A 20844-nucleotide genomic window follows, 5' to 3' on the forward strand; every position below is an offset into this window, starting at 1 on the left:
TTTCCATTTTTGAGCATTAGGATCAGTTTTGTTTTAAAGAAACCATAAAATGTCAGAAACACTCAGCAGGTCAAATGATGCTTAAAGAAAGGTAAACAGTTAAAGTATCAGGTGGAAGACCTAATCTTTGAACTTCAAAAAATTATATTTCTGTTTCTACACAAGCTGCCTGACCAGCTGAGTGTTTCTATCATTTCTATTGTTTATGTCAGATTTCCAATATCTGTATTTTGTTTTCTATTTTAATTTCTAGTGCTATTTCTCAATACCGAACACAATTGGTGCTCATTCATCCAGTTGATAATATTATGACATTCTCTGTAATTTATCTTTCCCCCGTGTCCCTTGTTGCTTGCCACCTAGAAAATGTGAATACCATCAAGATATTCATAAACATCGTTAATAATAGCAGCCTGAGCACAAGCCTGCATGCTCATGCTGATAAGTAACAGTAACATTTTGGAGAGATAAGCTGCTTGAATCAGGCTAGAAGCTTTAGGCTCTGTTTCAGTTTGCTTGTATTTTCAAAGGTTCAAAGGTTCAAAGGCCAGTTTATTGTCTCATGTACCAATTAATGTACAGTGAAATTTGTTATAAAGAGTGTGTTATGGATTTATTATACTCACAGACAACACGTACAGCATTGATGTGAAGGCTCACATTTCAATTTTGTGCTGTGTTATAGACAATAGAAAATAGACAATAGGTGCAGGAGTAGTCCATTCGGCCCTTCGAGCGAGCACCGCCATTCAATGTGATCATGGCTGATCATCGCCAATCAGAAACCCGTTCCTGCCTTCTCCACATATCACCACTATCTTCAGGAGCCTTATCTAGCTCTCATCTTGAAAGTATCCAGAGAAACGGCCTCCACAGGCAGGGAATTCCACAGACTCACAACTTTCTGTGTGAAAAAGTGTTTCCTCATCTCCGTTCTAAATGGCAAATCCCTTATTCTTAAACTGTGGCCTCTGGCTCTGGACTCCCCCAACATCAGGAACATGTTTCCTGCCTCTAGCGTGTCCAAACCCTTAATAATCTTATATGTTTCAATAAGATCTCCCTCTCATCCCTCTAAATTCCAGAGTATACAAGCCCAGCCACTCCATTCTCTCAGCATATGCCAGTCCTGCCGGGACTTAACCTTGTGAACATACGCTGCACTCCCTCATAGATACATAGATACATAGAAAATAGGTGCACGAGTAGGACATTCGGTCCTTCGAGCCTGCACCGCCATTCAATATGATCATGGCTGATCATCCAACTCAGTATCCCGTACCTGCCTTCTCTCCATACCCCCTGATCTCTTTAGCCACAAGGGCCACATCTAACTCCCTCTTAAATATAGCCAATGAACTGGCCTCAACTACCCTCTGTGGCAGAGAGTTCTAGAGATTCACCACTCTCTGTGTGAAAAAGCTTCTTCTCATCTCGGTCCTAAAGGATTTCCCCCTTATCCTTAAGCTGTGACCCCTTGTCCTGGACTTCCCCAACATCGGGAACCTCAATACCAAAAATGTTCCTCCTCAAATTTGGAGACCAAAACTGCACACAATACTCCAGGTATGGTCTCACTAGGGCCCTGTAAAACTGCAGATGGACCTCTTTGCTCCTATACTCAACTTCTCTTGTTATGAAGGCCAACGCCATTCGCTTTCTTCAATGCTTGCTGTACCTGCATGCTTCCTTTCATTGACTGGTGAACAAGGACCCCCAGATCCTGTTGTACTTCCCCTTTTCCGAACTTGACACCACTTAGATAATAATCTTCCTTCCTGTTTTTGCTACCAAAGTGGATAACCTCCTATTCATCCACATTAAACTGCATCTGCCATGCATCTGCCCACTCACACAATCTGTCCAAGTCACCCTGCATTCTCATAGCATCCTCCTCTCAGTTCACACTGCCACCCAGCTCTGTGTCATCAGCAAATTTGCAAAAATCTATCCCCCTCATCTTAAACCTTTGTTCTCTGGTGAAAAAAATCCCTGTGCATTTACCCTATCTATTCCTCTCATTATTTTATACACCTCCATAAGATCACTCCTCATCCTCCTGCGCTACAAGGAATATAGTCAAAGCCTGCTCAATCTCTCCAGGTGATAAAAATAATCACCTCAATTCCTCGGCAGTTGTAATACAGAAAGGGACCATTTGACCATCTGTGTCAGTCAAAGAAATGCTACTTGTAACATTGTTAGAAAACCTACCATCAGCGGCGCTACATATCTCCCACTGCCTGTGCGGGCGATTCCGGAGGCTTTGGGGGGGGATTAAAATGCAGGTTTGTATTGGCTGTTGGAGAGGGATTTCCTCAGGCAGCTAGCTGATGAAGAAAAATCGTTCGGGCTTCCGTTCCCGTTTTTTTATTTTCATTGCTGGACGATTTAATCGCTGTATTGAAGTAAAATGCGACTTCTAACGCCTTCAATGCCTTCAACATCACGGATCGCAATATCAGGACAAAACAAAAGGCATGTCATTTATTTAACATATTATCTTGCTTTTTGGTGTGGCTTTATTCTAAACTTATGATGCGAAAATGTTATTTAGGCCCCATACGAATCGGCCGTGTCTTCCCTGCCGATATGGGCTTAAAATTTATGGCAATGGCAACATTCCAATCGATCACATTCCAGAAACATCCACTCTCAAGATAATCAAATTCATTATTTTTTTGCACAATCATGTCATAACAACATCTAAATCATCTATATTTTGTGTTATTGTCTATCCATGATCAATATTTTCATACTAAATATCCACAGTTTTGGTCAGAAGTATTATGTTGATTATCTTAAGAGTGGATGTTTCTGGATTAATTTATGGGAATTAAACATTAAATTCCTTCCATTTGGCATATAAATTCATGACAAAGTGAGATTTAAAAATCATGTTATATTGTGAATTTTTGTGTGAATGGGATCAGTTTGTTATTTGTTATTTGGATACTTAGGCTATTTAAAATGTTTTGCCTTTTCTAAAGAAATGGATAGATATTTAGATCTAGTTTAGATTTAACGAAACTGATGAATATGAAATTTTTGTTGGGTATTTACTATTTGCTTTAGTGTTTAACTTTATAACTTGTACCTTTTTTTCTAAAACTGCAAATAATAACTTGTTTCTGTTTATGCTGTTCAGTAATTCTGTTTTCTTTACATTTCAAACAGATGTCTCCGAAGAAGAAATGCAAAATTGTCAAACCAAATGCCCAGCAAAAGAGACTGATGTAGACAGCATTCACAGAGATTATCCGAATTTGGACTACTCCAAATGTGATGATCTGCAGGACATTCTTAATGGGAAAGTAGAAAGGCATGTCATGCGTGGTTTGAAGAGCAAAAACTTGTAGTTTACAATCCCAAAATTGAAAAGTTGAGGAAAAACAAGGTGTACAGAGTTGCTTATTGGTTACAATCTGAGGAGTATGATGATGCTACTGGTTTTGATATGCCAATGTACCAGCTAGCAACCAATCTTCTCCATAAAGACTTGGTCTTTTGCTAGAAATTGTAATTTATTTACCTATCTGTTACGGACTTACAGCATATTATACAATAATAATAAAGTTCTGATCTTGAGAATATCACATTTTTGAATTTTCAAGACAGTCTGGGTGTTTATTACTATTTCCGTCACAACGGTCAACTTTGTAATTAGCTACAATTAGGCAACTAACTAATTATATGCTTTAATTTCAGGTCGTCCAAGTAAGATGTTTCATATTTGTTTCAGAATGCTTCAATCTATAATCTGAAAATTTCATTCAGTTCTCTTAATTTTTAAGATAGTTATGGGCGTTTGACTGTTCTCGATCACAGCTTTTGTGTTAAGACAATGGAAAAGCAATAGGGAACAAGATTGCTAATTTCCGAGTATGAAAATGACCATAACTTTTTAAATACTGAAGATATGAAAGTGAATTGGGTTTCAAATTAAAGTTCTTTTTATGCTTTATCTGATGGGATAAATTACAGGCTTGATTTTTAAAATTTCAAAATTTTGTAACATTCCTACTACTTGGTTTAATCTCACCTTCCTGATGATAGCCCCACATGCTCTTCAAGTACACTTCAAAATCCCTTGTCAGGGTTTCTGCCTGGTCCATTTTTTCAAGCAGTGTTCTAAATACTGATGTTTGTTCTGTCATCTTTCCACTATGTACCAATTATTTTCAATTTATGTCCCTCTGCTTTCTCTGCTTTCTCTGACCTACTTGTAACGGAAAATAAGTTATTTATGATTTCTTTTTCTGAACTGTACGTAATTTCTTCCACCTTCGTGAGGTTTCCACGCAGCTCTCCAATCTTGAGCTAAAAAAATCAATATCTGGCAAAATCAGTATAAATCTCAAGAGTCAATTCCAGTCAAGAATGTTTTGTCATTTGACCCTAAATGGAACAACACAATTCTTAATTGCTGTAGCACAACATATATAAATAAGAGCATTGAGTATAGAAGTTGGGATGTAATGTTAAAATTGTACAAGGCATTGGTGAGGCCAATTCTGGAGTATGGTGTACAATTCTGGTCGGCAAATAGAGGAAAGTTGTCAACAAAATAGAGAGAGTACAGAGGAGATTTACTAGAATGTTGCCTGGGTTTCAGCACCTAAGTTACAGAGAAAGGTTGAACAAGATAGGTCTTTATTCTTTGGAGTGCAGAAGGTTAAGGGGGGACTTGATAGAGGTCTTTAAAATTATGAGAGGAATAGACAGAGGTGACGTGGATAAGCTTTTTCCATTGAGAGTAGGGAAGATTTAAACAAGAGAACATGATTTGAGAATTAAGGGACAAAAGTTTAGGGACAACATGAGGGGGAACTTCTTTACTCAGAGAGCGGCAGCTGTGTGGACTGAGCTTCCAGTGGAAGTGGTGGAGGCAGGTTCGATTTTATCATTTAAAAATAAATTGGATAGGTATATGGAAGGGATTAGGCGAGAGTAAGTGTTCGGCATGGACTAGAAGGGCCGAAATGGCCTGTTTCTGTGCTGTAATTGTTATATGGTTATATAATTATATATGTAAACATAGTAGTCTGTAAACTCCATAACAACAACAAATAAGTTAAGTTTAAAAAAAACAAAAACAATTATACCACAAAGACAAAGAGTGATTTAAAAGTGCCCCCCAAGTGTATGTAATTTGGAGCTCAGTTGGAGGTTGTAGTGTTTAATAGTAAGATTAATAGGCCTTTCTCACGGGGCGACTTGACGCAAGATGTAACCAGAGTGAAGTGGTCGTGGTCTAGCACGATATCACATGATATAACGGGGGGTAGATAAAGAGTTCCCACGGGTACTCGGCATTTCTGTTATTTGTGCGAGTGACTTGTCCGTCTCCCGAGCTTTCCCGTTAAATCTTGAATGAACATTGTGAACTGTGAAGTGTTGTTAAATCATCACATGGCACAAATGATGTCACTTTTTTTTAGACAAGCATTACAAGTGCTTTGACACATTGACACATGTTCCATTGGCGATATTGAGACCACCTTTTTTAGAATGGATGTTTTACAGAGAGGTGTAAACATACTAGAAGCGATCGTTCCCTTCACATACAGAGAAAGTTATGTGGCATCACTAAAATCAATATGCATTCCGAGTATTAAATATAATCGTTTATACTCAATGTTAAACGATTGCAGATCATAGAAATGTAGTGAGTCCAACGCGATTGTAAACGGCTTATACGGTCCAAATGGGAAAAGCCGGTTTGTGCCAAGTGTATCTGAGTGAGCCGCATACAGAAAACCACTGAAATCTCGAATTCACGAGTTCAGAATTTATAAACAAAGTACTTAGAGAATCATAGGAACAGAAAATAGGTCACATAATTTATATAATAAGTAACCACCATTCCTAAATTAAATAGTATCGAATCAAATGAGTTCAAAAGAGATGGACAAAGCTTGAAAATAATCAGAGGAAATTCCCTGAAACACTCAAATACATCAGTACCGGCAATAGGTTCCCTAACTGTAGATCTATGCGTTGACAGAGGAAAGTTCTACAAACGAAAACGAGCTACTTTCTGGGGAATTCCTCCGTCTTGAAAGGGCTTTGAAGAGTTTTTCCCACAATTAAACCAGCTTGTGCCAAATTACATTGGTATAACTCGTCAGACGCATTGTGGCAGCTGCGAATCCTCACAGTTTACATAAAGATAATAGCATCGATATTCGCCAAGGCAGCAACTTTGTTTATCTAAATGCTACTTTTAGTCTCCCGTTGATTTAATGAGTATTAGAAAAAAATAGGACAAAATCACAGGTACATATTCTCTAAACGCTGGTGGCAATTCTACCGAAACTTACCAGACGTTGGAAATAAACACTTCATTTAAAAAGACCTCTTGAAGGCTGTAGATTGCTGGTGAGACACTTTTGGAATGCTCTTTTATATATAAACAGCCTGGAAGCTCCGTAGAGATCGTGTGGGCAGAGAACGACCAGCATGTTCATTCCAGATTACTCACCTTCTGTCCCCTCTGTCCAGCTTCCGGGTTCACCGTTCGCAGGAGTTCCCATGGTAAACGCAAGAGTTATTACGGATATCGCACTGGCCACTACGTCCATATAATGTTTCAATCTTCAACCACAAGTGTACAAGTCACTCTTGGAGAAATTCAAGCTTGCTTGAATTTTCTCCCGAGTCAACAAGTTACACGAGTACCTGCCGTTAGCGCCACGGTGGTCCATGGTGGTCCACGAATGCCGTACGGTTATCGTACGAAGTTCCCACGATGTTCAACTCTGGTTAACTCTTGCGTCAAGTCGCCCCGTGAGAAAGGCCTTTAAACGAGAACTTACCAGTTTGAAGTTTGATCTGTATTTTATAAGGAGTTACGATGAGGGATTACGTGAAGAACCCTGCCACGACGCATGCATGTCATTCTTCAAAGCAGCGGTGTGAAATCACAGATAACTGTAATGACTAAACATAGTAAGATTAGAGAAGAGATACCAGTTAAGTATATGATCAAGGGTGGGAGCGGAGGGCACGTAATCCCTCATCGTAACTCCTCATAAAATACAGATCAAACTTCAAACTGGTAATTTCTCGTTTAATCTTACTATTTTACTTCGGAGTCACGTGAGTGACTACGTGAAGATTTTAAAGCTCTGTGATTTCATGCCGTGGAAACGAGTCCATGCATCACGTCTGCCTTGATAACTGTAGGAGGAATTGTGTTAACATAATTTGGACATGAATTCGACATTGAAATCATAAAATTTATTAACACAAATTTATAACCCCTTTTTATGGGTTTAAATTAATTTACAGAACTTAAAATTGTTTCTGCAAACGTTCCAGGTTTCATTACTGGTTTATTGTAAAATAATTGGAATGTTTTTCCCCCCAGACCATCCTGCTGCCTTGAGGATTTGGTCCATTGGTACATCCAACTGTATCGCTGCCGATGTAGCTGCAGCCCTGGTGGAATGAGATTTAAAAATATTAGTATTCACCCCAGCCTGTGTTAGCACCTGTTTCAGCCATCTTGATATGGTCTGGACAGTCACTTTTTGTGTGGTTGCTAGTGGCTGACCAAAAGTGCCTTCTCATTGCCTCTTAGGACTTTCGTTTTCTCCATGTATAATGACAGATGTCTTACTATACACAGACGGTCATCTGTTGGGTGTGACCTAATTGTATATTGAGGCCTGCTGATCCCTGTCTGTTCTGCTTACTAACTTATAGATATGAAACGTAATATTTTCTGTTGAGGAAGTCATGTTGTCCAGTCTTAGTTTATGCAGACTGTACCCTCTGTGCCGTGACCAATGCCATTAGCATGACTGTTTTTAATGTCAGTCTGTGTAGGGACAGAGCTGTTGCTTGAGACCAATTCCTGAGCATCTTCAGGATAATACTTACATCCCATATTTGGGAGTACCTGGTTCTTGGGGGATTAGTATTAAAAATTCCCCTCATAAGTTTTGTTACCAGTGGGTGAGTCCCAATAGAGTAACGCTCTGTCCCCTGCCATAGGTAAGTCGATAGGGCACTTCTGGCGCAGTTGATGGCACTGTAACTGAGCCCCTCATCATAGTGGAGGCCTGCCAGATATTCCAGAACAGATGGGATGTTCATGTCTCTGTAGGTGATGTTGTTTTTATGGCAGTTCATCGCCCACTTTCTGATATAGACCAGATACTGTTTTTTGGTTGACTGTCTTTGGGCCACCGAGATCATGTTCACTGTTCGGTCCGTCAGTCCCAGTTGTAGTAGAGGTGTTTTTAAAACTCTACAAATTAATAAGTTCAAATGTTTATGGCATGGGTGGCTATCCCTTGTTACGGGATGTAGCAATAAATCTGGTCTATGTGGGATGGTGATACATGGTTCTAATACCATGTTTAATACCACTGGGAACCATGGTTGAGTAGGCCAATCGGGTACTACCAATAACAGACGCAGAGTCTTGTTGTATTTTCCTTAATACCCGACTGATGAGGCAGGAAGGAGGGAATGCGTAAATAAACAACCCCCCCCCCCCCCCCCCCCCCCGCTGCCCCAGGGTCTGGATCCCATGAAACATAATTTGATAACTGGTGGTTAAGTCTGGATGTGAATAGATCGATATCTGGTGTTCCATATTTTGCTGTAATATCAGCAAATACTTTTTTATTCAACATCCATTCGGTGTTTTCATTAAATTTGCGTGACCTGGTGTCTGCCACTAAATTTACTCTTCCTGGTAGGTAAGTGGCTGATATCCAAATATCTCTCTGGAATACACCATTGACAAATTGTATTAGCCAGATTGTCACATGATGTTGATTTGTTTCCACCCATGTGGTTATGTATGCTACCACGGTGGTATTGTCTATCTGTAGTCTAACATGCTGGTGATATGATCCAGTACAATATGACTTTAGGCCATGGAATGCACCCAACATTTCCAGGTAGTTTATGCCCAGTGTGAGTAATAATGCTGCCTCCTGAGCAGTCCATCTACCTCCACAGTTGGTGATGGTATTGGTGGCTCCCCACCCAAGTGCACTGGCATCAGTTTGTAGTACCATGGAAGGGTTACTGACAATGATTGGATTGGAACAAAGCCAGATGTTATCTATCCACCATTTTATTTCATTTTAGCTTGATTGGTAGTTTCATAGGTCTGTCAAAGTGACCTGCATTAATTTAGAGTGCTAGTATTTTTGCTCTCTGTAAGTTTTGGTAATGTAGAGGTCTAAATTGTGTGGCTGGAAAGGCAGCCACCATTTGCCAATTACTTTTGCTACCAATCTGATGGATGGTTTGCTGATGTCAATGAGGTTAGGCAAGCCTCTATTAAATCTCTAGCCTTTGCCTTAGGCAGAGTCACTGACATGTGAACTGAGTCAATGGTGAAACCCCCAAATAGTCCATTGTAGTGGAAGGCGTTAGTTTAGATTTAACTGGATGGATAATAAATCCCAGTTTTTCAAATAACTGTTTTGTGGCTGTTACAGTTAGTTTGGCCAATTCCAAAGTTTTGCCCACAATGAGTATGTCATCTAAATATGCCATTACCATGTGTTTACATTTTCGTAGAAACGCTAGGGCTGGTTTCAAATTTTTTGTGAACAGCCTGGGGCTGATGAGCCATTTGGTAGTGTTTTATACTGCCAGGGTTGCCCATCCAGTTGAATTTTAAGTAACATCTGTGGTCACCTCGTATAGGCACTGAATAGTAATGGGGCTTTTTCACGGGGCGACTTGACGCAAGATGTAACCAGAGTGAAGTGGTCGTGGTCTAGCACGATATCACACGATATAACGGGGTGTAGATAAAGAGTTCCCACAGTACTCGGCATTTCCGTTATTTGTGCGAGTGACTTGTCCGTCTCCCGAGCTTTCCCGTTAAATCTTGAATGAACATTGTGAACTACACGTGGCACAAATGATGTCACTTTTTTTTCCACACACTATAAATATCCTCCCTTGGTTGAATTGGCTCATTTGGAGACATGCCTATACTAAGTAGTTTCGAGTACAGGATGGTGGTTTTTTTCATTGACGCGCTGTATGCAGCAGCCCACTATGTGCATCGAGGATGCTTGCGTGAAGGCAGAAGGGAGAGATTAATTAAAAAGAGAATTAAGAGGAAGTCTCACTGGGTGTGAAAGAGCAAAGAGGCCATCTCTGCGCTTACTACAATTCACAATTGGGGAGTGTGCCGTGGTGAGACAGCTATATTGATGGGTAGCCGACCACAGGAACACTACTGCATGTTAGCAGAAATGCATAGCAAATAAGCTGACTTTCTAGTGTTGTCCTCTGAAAAGTGCTTCCTATAAGATGTTCGTCCGCAAAACCTGCCATTTAGCACATTGCATTGTCCCTTTTAATGCCTGAGTTTAGGCTTGTTGCGGAGGTTAATGAATATAATGTGTTTAAAATAATCTAGCGTGCCTCATTTGTTGATTTTCGTGTTTGCGAGGGCCTTTTATAGACTAATGTTTGGTGTGATGCACCTTCTCTCAATATGTGTAAGAAGTCATCTTTTTATATTGTCAAATAGGAATAAAGACTTTGTCTCACATTTACCGTGCTGATTGGCTTATTTTATTTTCTACCGAGAGGTGAAACTTTCAAAGTTTAAATAGCTCAACAATTGATGGACCTGAACACTCAAAAATGAAACTTAATGAAAATGTGATTATATCACCTCCCTTCAACTATTTTGTGTTTCAGCATGAGAGGGATTATAACATTAGAGACATTCATCTTGTAGTGATGTGTTAATGAAGAATTGCAGACATCAAGCTGATAGTAAAAAATATATGTATTTAACAATGAGGTAAACAAGCACTGACAATCAAACTGCTGAGGTAAAAGCTTTATCATACTTCAGGCTATCATAAAATATGGAGCCACCAACAGAAACAAAGTAATGTCCAAGAGGAAAAGACACACATATTAACATACAGACATTTACAGCAAACCCAATCTGTCGAAGATTGACACAAAAAGCTGGAGCACCTCAGCGGGACAGGCAGCATCTCTGGAGAGAGTCTGAAGAAGGGTCCATTTTGTGTCTATCAGTCATATCAATTTACACGCAAATCTTTGATCTTAAACTCATGGTCCAGTTTTGCTGCACAGCGTATTATACAAGTTCACACCAGTGTAATATCCGTGCATAACATAACACAATCAATGACTATCACTGCTGCTGTCCTAATTCCCCATTTACTCCCCCAATTCCCCATTTACTGGTGCGCTCCCCTAATTCCTCATTTACTGGTGCGCTCCTCTAATTCCTCATTTACTGGTGCATTCCCCAAATTCACCATTTACTGGTGCGTTCCCCAAATTCACCATTTACTGGTGCCCTCCCCTAATTGACCATTTACTGGTCCGCTCCTGTATTGTTCTATTTTCTGTAAAATCACCCGTCCCATTCCCAGATTTAAAGCTGGGCTGGGATATTAAAACACACGCAGACAGGGAATTTTGGAACGGCACTGCGGCACAATAGTGGAGTTGCTGCCTAAACCAGAGATTAGTGCGGGTGTCACAGGTTATGGGGAGAAGGCAGGAGAATGGGGTATGAGGGAGAGATAGATTAGCCATGATTGAATGGCGTAGACTTGATAGGCCGAATGGCCTCATTCTACTCCTATCAGGGAGAGTTAGATTTCGCTCTCAGGGCTAACGGAATCAGGGGAGATGGGGAGAAGGCAGGACGGGGTACTAGTTTTGGGTGATCAGCCATGATCATAGTGAATGGCGCTGCTGGCTCGGAGGGCCAAATGGTCTACTCCTGCACCTGTTTTCTATGTTTCTAAAGCCACACCATCATCTCTCATGGATGGCTGGATGCTAGCCACAAGGGTAACCTCTAACAACCTCTCTCTCCTCCCATTTCTTACCCTTCCCTCGCCCGCACCCCACCCCACCACACCCCACTGTGGCCCATCTAGACTCGCACCTCTTTCAGCCCTCCCCTCACCCCTCTCACCCACCCCCCCCCCCCCCCACCGCCCACCCCCCTCACCCCTCTCACCCCCCCACCCAAACATTCCTTCCCCATGCTTCACAATCCTATCTTACAGACTATGCTTTAATCTAGGGTCTTTGTTCAAACCATCTGCCCCCTCGCCCGTGTCCATCTATTGCCTAAAATAGACACAGAATGCTGGAGTAACTCAGAGGAACAGGCAGCATCTCTGGAGAGAAAGAATGGGTTTAAGGAATGGGTGAGTTTGGGAAACCCATTCCTTCCATCCAGAGATCAAAATGCTGGAGTAACTCGCTGAGTTACTCCAGCATTTTGTGTATCTCCGATTTAAAGCAGCATCTGCAGTTCCTTCCGACACCTGCCATGCTTGATCCTGGCTCCTCTTTCCCAGCTGGAACCGAAACGTCACCTATCCATGTTCTCCAGAGATGTTTCCTGCCTGAGTTATTCAAGCATTTTGTGTCGAAAAGTGGAACTTGCTACGAAAAGTGGAATCAGATACAATCAGCAGGTTTGAGAGACATTTGATTTGAAGTTTGAAATTTCAAAACACTTTTTAATCAACTCGCACCGAACGACTAGTTCCAAAGTTTTCGCCAGATAAAGGATATTGAGAACATCTTTTTTACTCATCTTCTGTCCCCTCTGTCCAGCTTCCGGGTTTACCGTTCGCAGGATTCCCACGGTACCCGCAAGAGTTATTATGGATATCGCACGGATATCGCACTGGCCACTACGTTCATATAAAGTTTCAATGCTCAACCACAAGTGTACAAGTCACTCTTGGAGAAATTCAAGCTTGCTTGAATTTTCTCCCGAGTCACCAAGTTACACGATTACCTGCCGTTAGCGCCACGGTGGTCCACGGTGGTCCACGAATGCCGTACTGTTATCGCACGAGGTTCCCACGATGTTAAACTCTGGTTAACTCTTGCGTCAAGTCGCCCCGTGAAAAAGCCCCATAAGCATCTTTTAAATCGATGCTGGCCATGAAGTAACCTTTGGAATTATTTGTTTAGCAGTAACAAAGGTATCCATTTTGTCAGATCTGTGGTGATGCGACAACCACCATCTTTTTTGTTTTTGATAAATATATTGGACACGAATTCTAATGGTTCGTGTTGAGTTTTCTCAATTACACCTTTTATGTAAAGCCGCTCCAGTTCAGCTTGCGCTTTTGATTTTCCTTTATCAGAAGGCACGAACATTCGGTTCGGTATATGTTGAACTGGAGGGCTGTACTTGTGTATAAACTCTATTGTATATCCCTGGATACTGCTTAAGATGTAAGTATCGGTTGTTAACATGCTCCATGCATTCAGAAGAGAGTGTAGTCTCCCCCCACCCAACCTCCATGCTCCCTGTATTTTGTAGGGAACCAGACCCACCTACCTCCATAGTTACCAGTGGCAGGTTTACTTCTTTTTGCAGGTGATTCACTGCTGTTGTTGCATTGGTGTCTGGATTTTCGGTTTGGTTGGCGTTGGAGGTCCCCGCATCTTCCAAGAAGGCCGGCCTGGGCCATGGCCTAAAAAGACTCATGTTTTGAACACCGGGCCTTCGAGCTTTCACCAGTTCTGCTGGTGTGTGCGTAGGGTGCTGTCTTTGGCTGTAGTGTTTGTTGGAGTCCATTTTATTATTCTCTTGTTCCTGCACCCCTTGCACACTTGTCTTTTCTTCTGCGGACCCCTCTTCCAGGTCAGCCCAGAACTGACCCGCAGTACTCCCCTCTGATGAGGTAGAAGCACTGTGCAGCCCTTCAAGAGGTACTGCTGTGGGTTTATCATAGGGCCCACAGTGACCCGACTCCATCTCCCGGAGTCTGTCACATGGAGCAAATGCTCCACACACCGCTTCATCCGGCTCCAGCGCTCTCGGTCGCTGGCCGCCCACGGTTGTTCAAAGTCGGACTCCTCTGAGTCCACGACCTTGTTTGTTTTTGTGTCTAGCCTTTCCGCCCGGCCGCGTGGATCTGGCCGGTGCGGAGGCGACATCGGGCACAGCTGATCCCACTATCGGTGATCCGAGTGCCGCTGGCTGCTACTGGCTGCCAGCTGCTCCGCGGTCCTCCCTCACCAGCTTTGTCCTTACTGCCCTGCCGTGGAGTGGATCTGGCCGGTGCGGAGGCAACATCGGGCACAGCTGATCCCATCTAACCCACCAGCTTTGTCGCAGCCCGTTGGTTTCTCCACCTGTAATTCGCATGGAAAAACACAAAAAAAAGACCGCAGCTCTTACCTGCAGGTCCAGGTTAAAATTGTCGTTACGGGGGAACGTCGTTCCATCCCGTCTCCTGCCGTTTTCGACTTGTCAAAAGTCGACGCCCCCATTTGAATAGTCTCCCGCCCGGCCGTGGTGTTCTGGACCAAAAGTCGGCACAGCTGATCCCTTGCGGGGCTTGTGCCTTCAGCTGCTGCTGGCTCCTGCAACTTCGCGGTCCTCCCCAGCCAGCTTCACTCGCAGCACTTGTGGACACTATTTTGTCCAGCTTCCCCCCCTGTGTAAAAACAGCGCGGAGACAAAAACTACCACAGAGTAAATTTCTTACCTGCAGGTCGCGGTTTAGCCTCTTGTTTGTTGGTCTCCTCTGAGGTGATCTCCCCTGCATCTTCATATCTATCCCAAAACATGATGAGTAAATTTCTGTGTCGTACTCAAGCTGTACATACATTTCTTAAGGGATTCGCCAGGCTAGGTGCCGGGAAAATGTTCCTGATGTTGGGGGAGTCCAGAACCAGGGTTCACAGTTTAACAATAAGGACTGAGATGAGGAAAAACATTTTCACCCAGAGAGTTGTGAATCTATGGAATTCTCTGCCACAGAAGGCAGTGGGGGCCAATTCACTGGATGTTTTTAAAAGAGAATTAGATTTTGATTTTAGGACTAACGGAATCAATGGATATGGGGAAAAAGCAGAAACGGGGTACTGGTTTTGGATGATCAGCCATGATCACATTGAATGACAGTGCTGGCTCGAAGGGCCAAATGGCCTACTCCTGCACCTAATTTCTATGCTTCTATGGTTCTATGATTCTATGTAATCGGGATAGCTTTGCGTAGAAATCGTATGACTTCCTTGTTCTCATATCATCAGGCTCAGCTAATAAACAGAGGCATTTTGTGTGAGAAGGAACTGCAGATGCTGGTTTATACCAAAGATAGACACAAAATGCTGGTGTAACAGCGGGTCAAACAGCATCCCTGGACAAAAAGTATGGATGACGTTTCGGGTCAAGAATGGGGTACTGATTTTGGATGAGACATTCTCCCGAAAGGCATTCTGTCTGAAGGTAGTTGAGGCCAGTTCATTGGCTATATTTAAGAGGGAGTTAGATGTGGCCCTTGTGGCTAAGGGGATCAGGGGGTATGGAGAGAAGGCAGGTACAGGGTACTGAGTTGGATGATCAGCCATGATCATATTGAATGGCGGTGCAGGCTTGAAGGGCCGAATGGCCTATTCCTGCACCTATTTTCTATGTTTCTATGTTTCCCTTCTTCTTATTCTTGCGTATGGCGTGCACAGCCTAAAGTAGTAGGACAACTTGTTCTATTTGATTTTATTTGATTGTGCACACCAGGTTGATTGCATTTGTCGAAACAGGGCAGACCACGTGAAGGTTGCAATCTCCCACCCCTGTGTTTCCCTTTATCCACTTGAACTACTGAACATGCTACTTTGAAATAACTGTGGGCATGCATGCTGAGAACTCTGTATCATCATTTAGTATCCTGCTATTAATCAATTGTTCCCTGGCCCTGTTGGCAACTGCAGTACCTCTCACTTCTCTGGATTAAATTCCTTTTGTCACTTACCTGCCCAAATGACCAAACTGTTCAAATCCTGCTGAGGATGATACCTTTCCTCTCTCAGTCAGCCGCAGGGCCCATATTGACATTACCTGAAAATGTCTTTATCACCCCCTACTTTGCAAGAGACTGAGTGCTGAGCTCTGCAGAATTTTGGTGAAATAACCTCTCAGTTACAAATCACCCATTTTACTTTGCAGTCACGTGAGTGACTACGTGAAGAACCCGTCCAGCACGCATGCGCGACATGAGCGTTCACGCAGTGCAACAGCGACGAGCGGGAGTACGGGCGCTCCCGCTACAAGCCTGAAGAAATGGACCGTTAGGTAAGTACTTACCCACAGGTTCGAGTTTACAAACTTTGCTCCATTTTGTTGCTCCAGGGGAACTGGAGACAGCAAAGCAGCATAGAGGGAAGCGGCCCCCGTTCGACTCCAGGGAAGGAGCGTTCCGTCAGTGGAGGGGGGAGAGGCGGCACCGGGACCGCACACGCTGCGGTCCACACGCAGGGTACTGAGCTGATGCCCAGTCCGCTAACAGCTGTCTGACCAACAGCAGCGGACTGGAGGGAACTAAAAAAATGGCCGGTAACCCCTGCATACTCCCGACAAGGAGACTCGCCGCCCGAGAACCGCAGAAATGCCGCCCGAAAACGGCAGGCAGCCTCTAGCAGCAAAACCAGCAACCAAACCTCGGGCTGGAGACAGACACGGAAGATGGAATCGGCACTTCAAACGAGAGCAAGTAAGTGTCTGTTCTCCAAGCCTAGAGTAAGGTCATGGAGACAAAAACTCCAGCGAGACTTGCCTCAGGAGCAGGGGCAAGCTCGCCAAGGGAGCATAACACTCCCACTCCAGTGCACTACAGCACTGGCCATCTCCCTTATCGAGGAATCGATGGCGACCAGGGCTGGGCTGGTCAAGAAGAGGGGTCACTGGCTGAACAACATCGGGAGTATGCTTGAGCTACAGGATCAGGAAGGGCTGCTGGGTGTGGCCGCTATGTGGCTCCACCACTAGCGAGATGGCTTTTCAGTGTCAACTGACGGCCAGCTTACTACCTGTTCTTTTCAAAATATCTCTCCAAGACAGGTAGTCATGAGGTGTTGGATTTCATCACGCCTCCCCTAAATTGCATTTACTCAAAGTGCCCACCATTATTGGGGGGTACATTGAGCATAGCTTTTTAAAACCCAAATATCTTAAATTGCATTTGATACCCCTGACGTCGGCTATCATTTTCGCATGCTCATTCCAGAGGGGCAGGGTAGTATGGCAAAACACCTGACCCTACTGTTCACAGTATGCTCCGCAACTTCTCGAAGGAAGTTATAAAACCTGCCCTCAACCTAAAAAATTCACAGGACTGTGAGAAAGCCGACCTCACAACCACAGATCCTGCTATCTGGCTAAGTTACCAAACCAAGCCTAAGAAACTGGACGAAGTATCCAAAATATTCGGCATCAAGAGGGCAGGGCCTGGAATGAGCACCACACAAAACCAGACAGTAGTACCTCCACGCGTCCACCAGTAGGCGTCTACTTAATAGTACTGGTGAAAGCTCGGGGCCTGCATACAATACAATACAATTTATTTGTCATTTGAACCCCATTGAGGTTCAAACGAAATGTTGTTTCTGCAGTCATACACACAAGAAAGAACCAAGACACAACACAATTTACCCAAACATCCATCACAGCGCATCTCCTCCTCGCTGTGATGGAAGGCAAAGACTTATCTCTTCCCTGCACTTCCCATTCCCCTCCCGATGTCAGAGTCAAAGTCAAAGCCCCCCGGCGGGCGATGGCAATTGTCCCGCGGCCATTAACGCTGCGCCGGGTGATGAAAGGCCACGCTCCGGGTCTTGTTGTTGGAGCCCCCGGCGGGCGCTAGCAAAGTCCCGCAGCCATTCCAAGCCACGCCGGGCGACGATGTAAGGCCCCGCTCCAGGTACTCTTCAACTCCGCAACTCGGGCGGGTGAAGTCGCCGTTGCGGAAGCCCCGAAAAGCGGTCTCCCAGCAGGGCCCCGCGGGCTCCCGGTGTTCCTGTCTGCCAGACCTGCGGTAAGCCTCCGAATCCCCGGGGTCGGGTCGCAGCAGCGCGCCACCACCGCTCCTCCCACTCCGAACTCGGCCAGCTCCGTGATGGTGAGTAGGTCCGCAGGCTCCGCGATTGGAGCCCCAGGTCGTTCCTGCTGGAGGCCGCTCCACGGTGCTAGGCCCCAACGACAATGGAGACCTGACAGAGAAAAGGTCGGGTTCTCAGTGCAGGGGATAGATTTTTTTAAGTTTCCCCACCCCCCGCCCCCCGCCCCCCGCCCCCACACACAAACATACACAAAAAAAATAATAAAAACTACATTCAAACGAGACAAAAAAGAACAAAAATCAGATGGACTGCAGAGGCCGCTGTGACGTGAGTCACGCCGCCCACCGGAGGCAACTATGCCAACCCCCGTAAGCCCTTTCAGGCCAGGGTCCAGAGCGGGCCCCATGGAAAATGCGCCACCCCCCAACAACACCATCCCTACAGACAAGGTATGTACTTCCGGTGGCGCTGGTGCCAGCAGCCTCCACCTATCTTTTTGTTTTTTTGTTTATTTAGTTATGTAAAAGTGTGTTTTTTTGTGGTTTTTTTGTGTTTTGATGTGGGGGAAGAGGGTACAGTGCGGGGGATACCGTCCTTCAGCCGCTTCCTGGTGAAGACGCGACTATTATTCGAGTCGCGTCCTCGCACCCCCCCCCCCCAGCGGCCTACCTACTGGATTGGCGTGGACTTTCCTGCCAGGATCGACCAGAGCTCCAGCAGCGGCGGGACAGCGCTGTAACATCGCGAGGCTGGCGATGCCTTACCGGGGATCGCCGTCTGGAGCCCGGAGTGCTGGACCTGCTGCACCGACATCATGGAGCTGCGGTTTGCGGGTTTGCGGAGCTCCCAACGCGGGCGGTGCTGATGGACAGCGCGGGGTCCTGCGACTCTGCCCGGCTCGGCCTGCGGACTCGGGAGCTGCGGACTCCGGCTGTGGGAGGCGGCTGATCAGGAGGTCTGGGCCGCTGAGGAGGAGGATGTTCACCGTCGGGGTTCGGCATCGGCGTTCCACCAGCCCGGCGTGAGGGCCTGAACATCGGGCCACCCGGGGCGGTGACTGCGGGTGCTAGGAAGGCCTCGACCACGAGTGAACATCTGGGAAGAACGGAGGGGAGGCTGGCCGGACTATGGTGCCTTCCTCACCTTGGTGCCACTGTGTTATGTTGTGTCGTGGACGTTCAGTGTTTGTGCTTTTTTTTTAATTCTATTTTATTTTTAATATGTTTTATTATTTATTATTATTTATTTATTTTTATTTTTATGATACTGCCTGTAAGGGAAATTCATTTTGTTGTCTCTAACTGAGACAATGACAATAAATTTGAATACAATACAATACAATACAAGGAACCAGAAACCGAAGAAATGAACACACCACTAAAGAACAGTGAAGACAGATAAGTATGGTTCCTACCATCACATAAAAGGTGAAGGGTTTGTACTAACAGGGGGGGTGGGGGGGGGGGGGGGGGGTATCACACCTGGGTTGGGAACATGAAGAACTATCACACTTGGTAGTTATATACCAAAAGTATTCAAGGATAAAAATTGAATTAAGAAACCCATCATTTCTCGGCCTTTTGACTAAGATCAAGTGTGGTATCTGTTCTCAGTTTAATATCTGATACGTCCCTTATCTAGGGACCATAAATTACCAGTTCAGCATGCACCCCAAGGGGTCTACCCACCCACTAAAAAAGAACATGAGGGACTAGCTAACTGGAGAAGATATACAAGGGGTCATAAATAAACCAATATGAACCTTTGGTACCAACAAACCCAAGATGGTGAATGTCGCACCATCATTGATATACAAGGGGTCATAAGAAGCCTAATATGAACCTTTGGTACCAAAAAACCCAAAGATGGTGAATGTCGCACCATCATTGACTTTACCACTTGAGTATTTTCACCAGGTTACACACTTATGGAAAATTGTAACTGCTAACCATGGATTTCCTAGGATACTTTATGGTAGACATCAACTTAAAAGATGCATACTATTCAGTACCCATTCATACAATTTCGGAGATACCAATTTACCTGGATGGGATAACTATGGCAGTATAAATTATTGACAATGGCTAATATGAGCCAAACCTGCTCCCAGATATTCAAACCAGCCCTGACACTATTAAGGAACATATCGTCATGGCATGTCTCTATGATATTAACGACAGACAAATCCATGGGAATAGCAAATCAACAACATTAGCTACTATAACTTATTTAGCCTGAGCCTGTCATACAATCCAGATAGATCTACGTTGACACCATCCACAACTATTGACTATCTGGTATTCAATTAACTCTACCCACTCATCTATAACATTGCCATAAGTAGAGTCAGCATATGACACAACCTGTAACAATTAATGGTATCAATCAACCAACCATTCAACAGTGGCTAGAGTAATTGGGAGTTAGTAGCAGCATTACCAGCTACTTAACTTGAACCGTTCCATTAGAGCTAAGGTGCTAATGTTTAAACTAAATACCCATACCCAGAACATGGTGGCAAATGGACTAATCTGGAGTCATCATCACTATAGACACTGGGCGTAAAACCTAGTTGGAAATATTGAGTACGTTCTATTGGTAAAAGCATATTATTCAGTAGTGCACCATTTTGCATGTTCGTTTATAAATTAACAACATCACAGTGGTGGCATACACCAACCACTTGGGCAGAATAAATCAATATCATGTGACAATTTATTTAACAATTGGTAACCGTATGTCGTCAAACATATTCGACCATCAGCAAACTTACCTACCAGGTGAGCTAAATACTGTTAACAGACATATTAAACCAAAGTATTTGCTGAAATTACAAAGCAATATGGAACACCAGATATCGATTTCCCTGTATTTCAATTGAATCACCACATACCCGATGTATGTCGCATGAAACCAAACTTTGAGGCAGTGGCAATGAATACATTCCTGCTGAACTGGGGGGGGGGGGGGGGGGGGGATCTAATC

At 44.0% G+C, this 20844-nt stretch overlaps 1 pseudogene; it reads left to right on the top strand.

Moving 5' to 3' along the window:
* The first annotated feature begins 19423 nt into the window (after positions 1-19423).
* LOC116974758 lies at positions 19424-19534 on the top strand (annotated as a pseudogene).
* The last annotated feature ends 1310 nt before the right edge of the window (positions 19535-20844 follow it).

This window comes from Amblyraja radiata, chromosome 6 (genome assembly GCF_010909765.2).
Source record: "Amblyraja radiata isolate CabotCenter1 chromosome 6, sAmbRad1.1.pri, whole genome shotgun sequence".
Taxonomy (NCBI): domain Eukaryota; kingdom Metazoa; phylum Chordata; class Chondrichthyes; order Rajiformes; family Rajidae; genus Amblyraja; species Amblyraja radiata.